The sequence below is a fragment of the Phoxinus phoxinus genome (assembly GCF_949152265.1).
Source record: "Phoxinus phoxinus genome assembly, chromosome: 7".
Taxonomy (NCBI): Eukaryota; Metazoa; Chordata; class Actinopteri; order Cypriniformes; family Leuciscidae; genus Phoxinus; species Phoxinus phoxinus.
The window spans coordinates 11,253,809-11,268,731 of record NC_136882.1 but is presented as its reverse complement, the minus strand read 5'-3'; the positions used below and the strand labels follow the sequence as shown (position 1 = coordinate 11,268,731).

General features: G+C 39.9%; 1 protein-coding gene across 3 annotated transcripts in view; it reads right to left on the bottom strand.

Annotated features, from left to right (window-relative positions):
- The window catches only part of epha3 (eph receptor A3), a 202,302-nt gene extending 187,795 nt beyond the window's left edge, over positions 1–14,507 (bottom strand). The window contains exons 1-2 of one of the 3 annotated variants that reach the window (XM_079619144.1): positions 14,327–14,502; positions 12,758–12,883 (exon numbers count right to left, since the gene is read on the bottom strand). The gene's annotated coding sequence lies outside the window, so the exon portion shown is untranslated. Of the gene's footprint in view, positions 1–12,711; positions 12,884–14,326 lie in introns of those variants that run through there. The other 2 variants (XM_079619145.1, XM_079619146.1) reach the window with 2 other exon arrangements.
- Positions 14,508–14,923: the final 416 nt, after the last annotated feature.

Genomic DNA, 14,923 nt, shown 5'->3' with positions numbered 1-14,923 from the left:
AATGCAGTCTGAATGTGGACAATGTCTGTCAGAGCCCTGCTCGAGCACGATTGTGTCCTTTTCAGTAAAAGACACACCAATAAAAATGGCTGGTGAGAGAGCTCAACAATCCATCAGCCCATGCATTGGCCAATGGTCCCTCCGGATTTGCAAGCTGTCTATCTTTATCGATGTGGGGGTGGTCTGAACAAGCCCAACAATTAGTTCCCTTGCTTTCTTAATCTAGTGGGAAGACAGTTAGAAAGTGGGTGGTTTTAGGGTCAATCTTAGGTTTGTGTAAAAATAATTAAGAACACTTATCGACATCTGCTAGTATTTAACCATTTAACAACCATGGGAACAATTTCTTTATGAATGGAAGCTTTAATATAAGCCTAGCAAATATGTATTCATTAATCATATTTTCCCCCAAATTATTCATATTGTGAATATTGGGGTGGTTTTAGTGTGCTTAAGTTTCCTAAAGTCTTAGTTTACTTAATTTTCCCTAAGTGTCATTAGTTTGTCAGTTTATTTGTAATCCTTCTTCTTTAGTGTTTTGTGAATGTAAGACGGATGAAACAAATGCTTTACCTAATTGAAAAAAGGTGTTACAGTAGATAAGTTTGATTAACATTACATAAATCAGTTCAAACTAAATCAATTAATTCAAATAATTTTCCTATTATTCATCATTTTGCATCATCACTATAAAAATCTTCACAGAAGCTTTGTGGCATTTTTTATATATTAAAGCTGCAGTTCGCAGTTTTTCCTCTTTGCCCCCATCTCTGTTCGAAATCTGCAATTGCAGTTATTCGCGGAGTTATCAACTTTACGTGAGTTGTGCCTCGACATGGCACAGCGCGGATGAACACAATGTTGAGGAGAATGTGCGGCTGTCAGTCACCGCGCCGGTGTACTGGCATTCTGAATCACAGATTATACTTTTCGGAAGTATGACCAACTTAAGAATTTTCACCGGAAAATGTCATCTGAACAAGTAAGTAACCTCCACTTTTGTTCTGACCAACAAAGGGAAAAAAGCATTGCAGTAAATTGCGCTGATTAAATCTAACGATCCATATCATATCACGTCAAACAATGCTAATTATAATTTGTTCTCAAATTGTTAATGTTAACAACATCAGCATTTCGTCACTACATTTAATGCCCTTCAGACATATCCTTGTTTTTGCATGGGCGAGGTTGCAGTCTCTTTTTTTCTCTACCCACTCCGAAGTCCAAAGTCCTTTGCATTTTATGGGTGAATCTCCAATTCACCTTTGGCTCAGCCCCGCCCCCCTTAGTTACTGTTGCTACATCCGTCAACTTCATCTGGGCTCTGGTTTGGTATCAACATGACTTATGCTGTGACAGCTCTTCCTGCTGAAATTTTATCAAACTTTTATAAAGCAGCAAATAAAGTGTCCGATAGAAGTAGGCAAAAGGGGCTGCAATATGTGTTCGAAGGCTATATTCAAGACATACCGGTGAAACGCAAGCAACAACAAGGCATCCAAATAGAGGCAAAATCATAATGGTCACAGTCAAAAAATAAACCACCGCATATCCTATTAATCTAGACGGAGGCTGGGACTAACCATATCAAGGAGCAACACTGTTCATGCAAAGCTGGGTAGGTCTCTATTCACTTCTATAATCGTTATTATTTACAAAGCAAACGGACTACGCGAGTATAAGGCCCTGTTTATACGAGAACGCTCGTGGGTGAAAACGTAAAAATATTTTATCAGATGTGCCTTTTGTTTACACGGCGATGGCGTTTTTGGGGCTTAAAAACGCAAAAAAGTGAAACCACCCTCCAGAGTGGAAATCTTAAAAACGCTCCACCGTCGCGTTCCCGTCTAAAGGGTAAAAACGCAAAAGTCTACTAGGGAGAGAAGTAGAAGGAAGGTTGTACGCAGGCGAGCGGACTTGGTATTGTTGAGTGGCAGTGCTTTACATTGCCATCTAGCCGTCTGGAGTGCATACTACATCGAATTTCACACACTTTTGCGTCACCATATGCACGCAGATTTCCACACCATAACGATTGTCTAAACGCAGAATAAAAAGTGATGAACTCGATCTGTTCATGTACTGAGTTTAAAGTGCATTTTGGAACATAGTTACGCACAGCGGTGGCCTTAAGCATCTGGGGGCTCGTTTCAATAATTAATATGTGGCCCTACCCACATAAAACAGAAACATAATAGAGCAGAAAAAGCAAGAATTCCTGTTGATTTGCATCAATGGTATATTATTTTATTACGTGCACTTTTAGCTTCATGAACAGGCAGCTCAACATAGAAATAATCCAACCTTATTTGATTAAAACTATATACAATTATACAGCGTTTTAAGTTGGAATAAGCCTCGCCCTTTCACGCAGGGCAACTTCACTGCTTAAAGATTTGCGCAGTATATTTTCAGCTATCTGGGCTGACTTAAAAAAAAAAAACGCTCAAACATCCCCTCAACTTTCCTGCTCAAAGTAACATTTTAAAGGTAGGGTAGGTCAGAATTGTCTAAAAAAAACTTTTATTCAAATTTGTTTAAAATGTCTTTATATACCAATGCATAATTAAAATGCAAGTACTCTGAAATAGCGAGTATAAAAAACCGAGTCGCTCTAGTGTATATAATCTTCAATAAACACAGCTCATTAATTCCATTCACTCCCACCTAAAAACGGGTGCGCGACTGCGCGCACGTGGGCAGAGCCAGTAATAGCGGCGGTAGTCATGGCGACATTCGTCCCGAATGGAAATAATGAGCTGTGTTTAATGAAGATTAAACGGTCTAGAGTCACTCGATTTTTATACTCTTTTTATCAGAGTACTTACATTTTAATTATGCATTGATATATATAGAAAGTTTAATCAAATTTGGTAAAAAGTTTTTATATAAATCCTACCTACCCTACCTTTAACCTAACGGCAAAAAAGGCAAAGGTATAGACACATAAACTACCGATATTATACTTCAGATAGCTTAAGCCGTTCGCGGGGGCGGTAAAGGTCACCATGGTAACCGCAGCGCGAGTTCGACCAATCAGTTTCTTCAGAAGATCGCAAATAACAAGGTTGATTTCATACCTTGTGGCTTTGAGCAGAAACTTTCGTTTCACAACCTCGTAGCCCGTGGTCAATCTACCTTGGATGGTTTAGACATTATGGCTGAAAATCAATATCCTACGGAGAAAATGAATGGGATTTTGCTTGTCTGTTGGGGCCCCCCATGGAGTGCGGGGCCCGTTTGAAACAGGTGAAACAGATAAGGCCTCGTCTGGTAACGCATTATTTTCACATTTGCAAAATTAACGATTACAGAATTTCACAAGATTTGTAATGAGACGCGTTTGTAAACTTGTTTTCCGCTAAAATAAAAGCTTGACTGCAGTTTTTCTCTTGCATGAATAGAAATTAGGACAAAACTAATTATGAAAGTTTCATTTATTTTTCAGTGCATATTTTTACAATATATGGCTATTCCAGTATTATTAGTAGTAGTAGTAGTATTATGTAGTGTAATGTAGAATGAGACACTATATCATATTCACAACTAAAAAGAGGTTTGAGTCCCCTTTAAAGTTCAGGTATAAGACCATGCACTGACGTTTTCTTTGTTCAATTTGCATACTGAAAATGGGTTGGAGCTCTTAATTTTGGACTCTCAAAGTGATTTATACATTTAACTTTAAAATGTACAATATAACAATCCGGGGGAGCATGTTCCCGGACCCAGCTACAGGAACCGAGGACCACACACACCACACACTGAACCATCATATTTTAAACTATTATATTAATCATATCATAACATATAATTTATTGTTACTATACTGTAATTCTATATTAATTATGAGATCTCCTTCAATACTTTCAGAATCTTTACTTTTGTAATAGTTTTTCTTTATTTAAAAACATATATATTTATATTAACATTTTAATGACAGTATATTTATTGAACAAAAATTATATATGTTATTTACCAAAATAAAGGGGATAAAGGATAAAGGCCCACCTTGCCACCTTATACAAGATTTTTAAACAGAATAAACCACTTTTATGATTTAAATTCACACAAAAATGTATCTTTGATCAGAAAAATTACATATTTAGCTTGACTGTAACTCTACACCCTTGCTTCATTTAGTACACGGTTATATGAATATGCAAATTACTCCCGCCTCTACTCACTCACACCAGCTCAGAAATCGTTGATGATCACACGTTGACGTGATTGGTGTGATGTCAGAAACGCCAGCGATTTCAAATCGCGTTTTTGATACTGTCTTTGGTTCAGTGCAGTTTTAAGGAGAAAATACTCAGTTTGAGAAACGACTCATGGTTTGTCTTAAAGCATATTATTAAACACCACATAGACATAGAAACAACATTAAAAACTTGATTTTCACCACAGGGGGGTGTGCCTTTAGCGACGCAACTGACGCTGGTATGTCACATGATAATGACAACATGGCGATTCATACTACACAAACTCACACTATTCAGTCCCTCCAGAAAAACGCGGTTATGCGATCGCATGATTCAATGCAAAATCAGCCAAAGTCTGCATATTTATGCGGGGGGCGCATTTTTTCAAATACGCCGCACTTTCGCCGCATAAATTGCAGATTTCCGCGCGCAAAATATGCGGGCTTGCATGATTTCATAATCCCCGCATTTTCGTTGCAAAGTCACATATATCTTAGCAGAAAGTTGAAAAATGTTGCGTTTACTTCACACAAGCGCAGCCATTTGTCCTGTTGCCATGGGAACGTTATGAAGTGACGTAATTGCGCGACATCATTGAAAAGCTGCAAACCCCGTGATGCTGATGAAACCATGATGAAGCTCGCAAATCATTCTCATTTGCCAACAAACATAAGCGCAAAAGACCGCGCAAAGAAGTTTCTCAGTGTGTTACATGACAGTGGGGGCAAATTATTTTGTACTCCGTGCAACTGTGTGCTGGACCACAGGCGGAAGTCGACGCTGGACAACCACTTTGCCGCTTTGTCATTTTTACAGAAGTTGTAGCATATTAATTTTGTAAAGCTACAGAACTTGTTCGACTCATCAATGTTTTGTAAGTTTGAGCCATGTGTTTATTAAGGTCTGAAATAAAACAAGATGAGAACTTAAATATTCCCAGCACTTTATGTGAGGTAGTATGCTTGCTTATTATAGGAAGTAATAAGAAATGACTCTTTACATTAAAGTAGTAGCCTAGTGAATAGGGTGTTGAAAAAAAAAAAATTCTCTTTTTCATCAAACCGCAGTTTTTGCAAGTTTCCGCAATTTCATCGCATAAAATTGCATAAATATCCCGCATATCCCGCATTTTTTAAGAAAACGTGCCGCATAATCAAGGATTTTTGCCCGCAACAATCACAAAAAAACTCCACGTTTTTCTGGAGGGACTGACTATTGACGTACTTTTTTAGAAGACGTGAAGTAATTACTTATTCAAAATGAGTACCTACCTACTCAAGAACATATGCCATTTCGGATGCATCCTATGAAAACTAACAAGACAGCAATGGAAAAAGGAACTAATACACAGGAAATTAAACTAGAAACATCAAGGCAAAAGTATAACAAAATTAGAGCCCTCTAACATAGAAACAGGAGAATCATGACAATCATATTTTATCAATTTTAGACATAAATTCAAAAAAGATCCATTTCACCACTGTGTAGGCCGTCATTTAAACATTGTGCTCTTCACACCGTCAGCTTGCCTGCCTCAATTTATTCCGAACTGATTAATCTGCTTGTAGACAAGGTCAACATGGTTTTGCACTGATTAAAACAGGACAATCACATAGAGAAGACTAATCAAACTTTAAAAGCATAAAATGATAAATTGAAGAAAACAGGTACACCTTCATAAATAACCGCAAACAATCTGGCTAGTAATGAAGCTTTTCCTCAGAGATCTTTAGGATAAAAAATAAGCCTTTGATCATGTTTGCAAGAGGAGCCTCTCCACACACACACACACACACAATTTTCAGGTCCTTGTCTTTAAGCATCATCTGGGTGGTATAATTTCCCTTGTGTCCTGCATGCTGATAGACTTGCATCTCATCAACAGGGCTTGACACCGCCTGCACCATGAAGATGAAGAGATAATGGTCTTTCAGTGGCTTCTTGGGATTGGCCCAAGCAGGAGGAGGCCCGCTGCACCACTGCAGCCTCTCTTTGTTTGTGCTCTTGCTTACAGCAACATCAATTGCGCACCATCAGTGAACCATTGCTAACAGTCCAGGGGCTGTATTCTTTATGCAGGCAAGACTCTTTCAGCTCCTGCTGAGGGAAAGCAAGGCTAGATTGAAAGGTAATGAGCCTATTAATTAAAGACCTTTCAAAGGGGACGGCCTGGCAACGTGTCCTCACCCCAGTCCTGGCCTTCTCACAAGGCTTTGGGAGGGTAACAGCAATGACTTCATGTCCCTTTAAAACGCACGAACATACTCACACAATTCTTCTCTCTTCTAGCAAGTTACTTTAATGCTGTATTAATTTCAACTCATTTTAAATGTGCATGAAATCAGAGAACCATCTATAATCACTGATTATTCAAATGTAGGCTTATCAGCATTCCCTCAAAAGAGTGTAAAAAATTAGACTGACCAAGAAAGAAAGAATAACTATGATTTTCTAAATGCTTATTTTGGGGTTCTATTGGAATTTGAAAGTCAAATAAATCTTATGAATATTGGCTGTTCATAAGATTCTATGACTTTTAAATCACAAAAGTAGGCAGGGTGCTATAGAAGCCCAAGCATTCTTTAAGGGCACTTATTACAGATTACTAGGGGTCGATTAGTTATATCAAAAGTCAACGAGCTGGGTCTATTACGGTCTCCATGTGCTACTTACAAAGCACTAAATGGTTTAGCTTCCCAGTACTTTACTTGAGCGAGCTCTTAACGCATTATAGTCCTTCAAGTCTATAGTCTATTCGCGTCTATAGTCCTTCACGTCTATTTAAGTTGAAATGAATAGCAGATCCAATTGCCAACAATTTTTTTAATAAAATGTAGCGTTCCATTCATAGGCAACCATATAAACATTGCCCACGCTATTTTGACTGTGCTATCTATTGTGATCACGAAATACTGCGACAAAAGGCAGAAACATTTTTTATCCGCAAACTGTCCCAGCGTAGCTGCATGACATTTTTTTATAGCAAACTGTGACTGCCAAACAAATTTCGAAATTATTCGACAGTGAAAATTAAGTGAACCGGGTGTGTTTTGCATTTACAGAACATGTTTTAAGGAAACCACACTGCCACTTTGGACATCTAACATGTTCGGAGTTCACATGCAAGCCAAAAATTGCAAAATGCTCTGGAACCAATCAAGTGTGACCCAGGAGCTTTCAGAATTTTTATGGGAGTGGGAGGTGGCTGTTTTTTACGGATCACGACAATGTCAAGAAAAACTCAGACACTGTCCCCTAACATAGTGCTGAACTCTGAGTAATGAACCAAAAACTACTGATGATACATGGCGTACTGCCAGTTATCTACATAAGATAAAGGCTTACCCACCAAGTTGTTGACTACTTTTCTGGAGGATTAGTAAAAATGAGTAGCTGTGCAATGCTCTGACAGAACATTTGATGCAAAGATGCATTTAGAAGGCATGGAAAGAACTGTGTCAAATCAAGCTTGAATGCAGCCAATATGATATCCAAAGAAAGAATTGGACCCGCTTGCCGCCTCTCTTAAATTCTCATTGGTCAATTAAAGGCACACTATGCCTTATATGTGTACCTTAATATAACAGCTTCAAAGTAATTTTGATGGTAAACGAACTCGTAGTAGGGCGAATCATGCCGATAGCAAAACTGGGGGGGGGGGGGGGGGGGCGTCGCAGGCAAAACTAGCAATGCAAGTTTGACAGGTGGTGCCCCGCCAAATCTCGCGAGAATCACGACTTGCTTTATGGCACGACGTCACATACATCAACAACATATGAAGCAGCCTCTATGGAAGACACTAGCACATATTTTAGACGTGAAACATGGCAGAGTCGACGAAGAAAACGCGGTCGGAAGAGTCAAGGAAAAGAAAACAAGAAACTGACTGCACAAGGAACCGGAAAAGAGTTCCACTGGGTCAGGCTTTCACTCATTGGCAAGAGCTAAAAAGCATGCAACAGTGATGTAACTGACATTACCTGGTCAGTAGACATCTTCGGAGTCTATCTGTGCCTGTTCGATGTCCGACGCTTCCATCCTACTGAACAGGTAACGGTATACAGGCCGCGAGTGCAGAGACTAGGGATGGGCATGATTAATCGACGATCGATTACTGATCATTAAGAATTTCGTTGATCACGTTAATTTGTTATCGATTAAACTAGGCCATAATGCAGGTTGCGATGCGTAGTGAATTTCACTGTGTGGCAGCAATTAAACATTTTGCGCCATACTAAGTTACCTGCGAGTTTCCGTTTTGGTTTATAAAGAAGAGTCATGAAGAGGTCATGGCCCGGGATGGCCAAGTTAGTGCAGAGGTAACTGTGCATCGCGGCAACGTCAGTCCCCTCAGAGCGGGTGTTTTCCATAGACAGTATATAAGAGGTGTTTTCGGCGGCTGGACTGACGGTCACAGGTTGCGGTCGCGTCTGACCCCAGATCATGTCAACATGCTTATCTTTCTCAACAAAAATCAGTAGACTGGTGCAGAGGTTGTATGTGAGTTCGCTAACAGACATGGAAAGGTATAGTCACATGACACGGAGCATGTAGATGCTGACTCGCGATCTCCACAGTAGTGAACGCGCCGGAGAGAAATGCACATTTAATTTGGATTACATAGGTTTTCTTTAGTTTTGAATGGTTCTGTTTAAAAGTAGAGATTTCAAGCGTTCTGTAGATAATAGATATATTTCTCAGGTCTGTGAGGGTATGCTGAGTTTCATTTATGAGACGAGCTGCACTTCAGGCGCCGGCGCCTCCGTGTCGTGATTATCTATTGAATGCTATGTTTACTTATTTATTAAATCCAGGTAATAATTTGTTGATGAAACATTGATTAAAATTAAGATACAATTAATACAAAACAAAATTCACTTTAAAGAAAGGCTTTGTGCTTTCTGTTTGAGGTCTGTGAAAGTTTTAAAGCAGTCTTTCAGGGAACTGTCACGTCCATTGTTTTTTCCTCATACATGCGAACACGAAAAATAAAATAAAATGAATATGTTATGTTCTGTGGAGAGCCAACCTAGGCTGGACTCCTTTATTAAGGAGTATGATATATAAACAGATGTTTCAATATATTAAATGCATTTTCTGAGAATTTATATTTCAAGTTTTGACTGCAAATATCACGTCCATAACGCTGGAATTGCCCAATTATAAATAATTTATCCTCAACTAGTTTTGTGGTTTGTGTAGGTCTACGTTTTTTATAATGTTGACTTCAAATATTAATTTAAAGATGTGGTAGATCTGGACGGGAAGGATATTGGGAGTTGGAAGGGGTGTGTCGTGATTCCTTCCCACACCGCGACACAGGTTCGTGGATCTGAGTAGGTCTATCGCGATTTCGGTTTTATATCGCCCTATTTAATGATAGGATTTTTAAGATTCTTTAAGAAGTTTTAAGATTCTTTTTTTTTCTTATTTATTATTTTGGAACAAACGAGGGTCTCCGTTTAAGAACGCCGGCTCGCAGCTGCAGGTTCCGCTGCTTTAGAGCACTGCAGCGCATATGCCTATCTTCAAGTTTGGCCTAACCGGACATCCAGTTTAACTGCCACAAGTTGATCTTCTTGTGATAAAGATCTCATAGAGGAAAAACAGGCTGTATTTTCATTGAATTTTTTATTTATAAAGAGGTAAATAAATAATACATGTTAGGCTAATATAAAAATATTAACGATTAATCGATAGTCGATCGTTAATTAAAATAAGGCACAGGGAGAAGAACATACCGGTCCATATGGCCTTCCTCGATTTGGAGAAAGCTTTCGACAGAGTTCCCCACAACCTTATATGGCGAACACTTCGATCGCACCAAGTCCCGGAAGAGTACGTGCGCTGGACCCAACTCCTCTACCAAGGTACCACAAGCAGCGTCCGGTGCCCTGTCGGAACCTCGCTACCATTTGACATCCGGGTTGGCGTACATCAGGGATCAGCCCTATCACCGCTGCTTTTCGTTCTCTGCATGGACACAGTAACAGCCGACATCCAAATGAACCATCCATGGACGCTGCTGTACGCTGACGACGTCTTCCTCGCCAAAGAGACCCGCCAGGAACTCAACGTCCAAGTGCAGCAGTGGAACGACCACCTTGGCGAAAGCGGCCTCAAGCTCAATCTGGATAAAACGAAATACATGGAAGGTGGCGCCCAAACCGATGGCACGATCACCATCAATGGGAAGGACTTGAAGAAAGTGGAGCAGTTCAAGTACCTTGGCTCCACCCTCTCGGCTAATGGTGACAGCCTTCCAGACACCAGAACAAGAGTCAACGCTGCATGGATGAAGTGGCGCCAGGTCACTGGTGTCCTCTGTGATCGACGCATGCCCACCCACCTCAAGGCAAAGGTTTACAAGACAGTAGTCCGCCCAGTTGCCCTCTATGGAGCAGAATGCTGGCCTGCAACCACCAAACACGAACAGGCCCTCCACACGATGGAGATGCGTATGCTTAGATGGACATTGGGACTGACCCGACTGGACCACGTTGCGAATGAGGATGTCAGGAAAATCATGGGAGTAGCACCAATCACTGAGAAGATGCGAGAAGCCCGCCTCCGATGGTATGGCCATGTGATCCGAAGTGACGAAGAGTCAGTGGTGAGAAGAGCACTGCGGCTCAGCCCTGAGGGGAAAAGGCCACGTGGAAGACCGAAAAAGAGGTGGATGGACCGAATCAAGGAAGACATGAAATACATCGATGCCGCCCCCGAGGATGCCTTGGACCGGAGAAAATGGAGAAAGGCTTGCCGACAAGCGGACCCCGCACCTGCGCGGGACATACGCTAGGAAGAGAGAGATAGTCGATCGTTAATTCTCCCGACGATCGACTAAGAAAATGTAATCGAATGCCCATCCCTAGCAGAGACTGCTCTGTGTGAGTGGTATTTACGACAGTAAAGTTAAATACAAGTACTCCACAGCGACTCTAGGGGTCGTTGTTGACAAAAACGGAAATCCTGCATATTGTGCCTTTAATGTCTAAATCATAATTTCTCAACTTTTGGTTGCATTTTCCAACTTTGGAGCATCACTGCCGCAACCACTTTTCATATTTTTCCTCTACAATATATCCTTGCAAAATACTATCCATACTGAAATCAATGGATTGGCTGCACTCTCTGATGCAGCATGAACTCTAGTGTGTAAGCACCCTAAGGCTTTTGCTTAAGATGCTTCAATTTGGATCAAACAGGAAGGCAGTGATGATCCAGAATATAAGGTAATAAACTAGACTGCCAGGCTCTTGAGCTATTGATCAGACAAGGCAACTTGACCTTCCAATATTACACCCAAGGATGCAAAACTGGCTCCATCAATGTCAATGTTCAAGCCACATGCATCATTGATTTGTATTGAACAGCATCACAGTATATTTAAACAGAGACGCCATGCTAGAAATAATCTTTAATGAAGCTTTGATGTGATGTGGCTTGTTCAGTGCACATATTGGGTTGTTAGTAAAGTCAAAGATTGGTTCAGAGAGTATACTCTTAAAGGAGACCAGCATTTCCAAAAATCCTGATTCACTGTGAAGGAAGATCCAAGGCAAAGTATCAATTGGATTGTCAACATGTTTCCTGCAACACATGCTCAGATACAGGCACAGTTTATCCATAAATAAAGACTTATTTCCATGCATTTACAGCATTGCATTTGCGATGTGAAGTGCTCGGGTAAGAGTCCTGTGAAACACGAGTCACGATAAAAAAGAACAAAGACTTCTAGAAGAAAGCTAAAATGGCATGGTTGATTCAGCAAATGCATTTTTATCTCACGTTTGCTTTTGTTTGACCTATCGGTTAGATTTAGAGTAGGGTTTAGAGTAGGTATGTTATTTTCAAACACAACAGAGAATTAATCTTCTAGTAACACTTACCAGACATTTCATTTTTGAACCCCCTGAGATACAGTATGTGCAACAACCAATGTAATAACACATTGCCAGGTTCACAGGTTTTGGATAAAACTGCATTTAATGCCACTCATTGGACATTTCACTTTGAAAGTGTTGTGAAACATGCAGGAAGCAACGTAATATTTAGCAGAAATGTCACTACAGGCATGATTCTCCAATAAACCCAGCGCTATCTCACGACCAATTCGTACGAGTGAGTACGAGGTGGCTAAACCCCAGTGATGGGTAGGTTTAGGGGCGGGGTCAGGGGTAAGTCATTCGTTCATTCATTCATCTTACGAATTCATACGTATTGGGCAACTCGTAAAATATGTACGAATTAGCATAAATCATCCGAATTCGTACGAGTAAGGTCGTATGAATTCGTGCGAATTAGCCACCTCGTAAAATACGTACAAATTAATAAATAAATAAATGCCTTGTTTTGTTCTTGCAGATGAGCTGTCAGGAAAAACACATATTTTACTGCTTAGTGTCCACCTCTCCACCCTACAGAAGAGTGCTGACAGCTGTTCCAAAACTCTGATTTGCCTTTCAGTGTCAGTCAGGAAACAATGTGGTGGAAACTCGAGACGTACCCTGGAGTGCCGCCTGAACTTTACTTCCGTTTATTGGTCGCCTTACTTGCTTGACTGGCCAGGGCATCTCCCACAAGGCAACCGGCTATTTCCCTGCCCTGCAGAATGCTTCCCAGGTTTGATGTTGAGACACAGTGTCTGCCCTTTTTGATTTCATATCACTGTGGCTCATCTGAGAAAGAAAAAAAAGAAATTCAGTGCTGTTGCTGTTCCACTAGTTTTGTTTGCTAATTTCAGAATGCCACCTCAATGCCAGCCCGCTCAGCAGTGGAATCAATATTTCCTCTCACACGGCAAAGGCCAGGTTTTGCAACAGTGATGAATATTAGATAGGACACTAGCTGCCAGCGAGACAGCCCAGAAAAGTCGTCGGCCTCACTTAGACCAGGCTGCTAAGGTTACGGCAGAACCGTGTGTCAACATTGGATGTTTTCGGTGACCCCTTCAACCCAACTTGATACTGCAATGTCATTTCGGAGCAAAGCAATTTTAATAGAGCATACTGAAAAACATCAGCTCCAATTTGTCAGCATCCCACAACGGGACTTCATCTGCACTAAAGCAGTTTTCTTTATTGAAAGGTCAAAGTGCTTTTCACTGTCCTGTCCAGAGAGTGGTTCTCATAGTGTGTGAGAGAGGGTAGAGGGCATACACCCATATCATGTGTCACACATGTACACAAACACATAAATCAGAACCAGGTTGAGGAGAGAGATGATTTTACCTTATATTTACAACTGATGAATCCTGGGACCATGACAAATACCCTGAGACCAACAATACTGGACCCAGAGTTTAAATTTGACCCCATGACATTAAACACAGATGCACATGAGAGGGTAGAAGACTGCCATGGCCAAACCTCATCATTACGATTAACACCAATATTATCCAGGATTTACTATGTCCAGACTAACTATTTCCAAATTTTGTAAATTACTAAAATAATGGGAGGCAAAGAGAGAATGAACAACGTAAAATAAATAAATAATAAAATGTGCTTAAATTTTGTTTTAAATGAAAACACACACAAATGCAAATCTAAGAACATTTTCATTTCTTAAAACTGATCATTAATATGACATACTTTTTTAGGAAATACACCATTTGTATGTTCAATGTGTAGCTATGTAAATAATATTAAAAACTGAAATGTATAATTCAAATTACTTTAGTATTTTATGTGTATTTCTTGTTATTTCATTCCAGTACTTCCTTGAATTCAAATTCGAATTACAATTCTGCATTATTTTTGCTACAACTGAAATGCATGCATACAGAATGAATGTTTCAGTCAAGCAGTGAAATAATTTACAGTATATACATTTATAATAATTAAAGCAATGTCACAAGAGTTTGTGACAACAATGTAAGTAATGAAAGGGTGTCTTAAATCCAATTGTGAAGGGAACTGCTAGTATCCATGTTGCTAAGATTTGTCCAAGCCTCCGTTGAATTCGAAAAGTCACGTTAGAACTATAACAACAACGGCTTGGGTCATTTCCAACAGTTACAGAGAGGATTAACAGGGACAGCGCGACTGTTTGATATTGGTTCTATGCAAAGTAGCTAGGCTACAGCAGTTAAAAAAAAACAAAAATATAGAGTAACTTACATTTTAGACACAACATTGCCCGTCTGATCATCCAACGAAGAAAGTTAAGACAAGACAAAGTCACAGCAGTACATTTGTAAGTGTAACACCAACAACACACACACACCAGCAGTGCTGTTATGTTTTGTTTCCGAACGAGTCAGTGTCACGATATCACGATTCAATGATTCAGTGTCACGATTCAATGATTCAGTGTCACGATATTCGATTACTCAATTTCGTTTTCGTTTTTCGTCCCTAAATGAACCAGATTATTTAAACGAACCAGTTTAGCGAATTATTTAGTATCAGTGGCTATCATAACTAAAATTACTAGTGTTGTTTCTGAACGAATCTGCATTTTAAACAAATCAATTGAATGAATGACTCACTCTTGACAAGCCACCTACTGGCATAACAATATAACCTGCAGAAAGAGTCTGAAAATTTCCCACTATTATGGTGCGTTCACACCGGACGCGCTATTCGCGTCCGGTGTGTATAGGGACCGTTAGAGGCACACTATGTAAGATTTTTGGATCAAAATATCCAAAACCCACTAGAACAATGTTATATATTTTGTTGATTTGTGTAGGCCTACTTACATTATCCAGAATG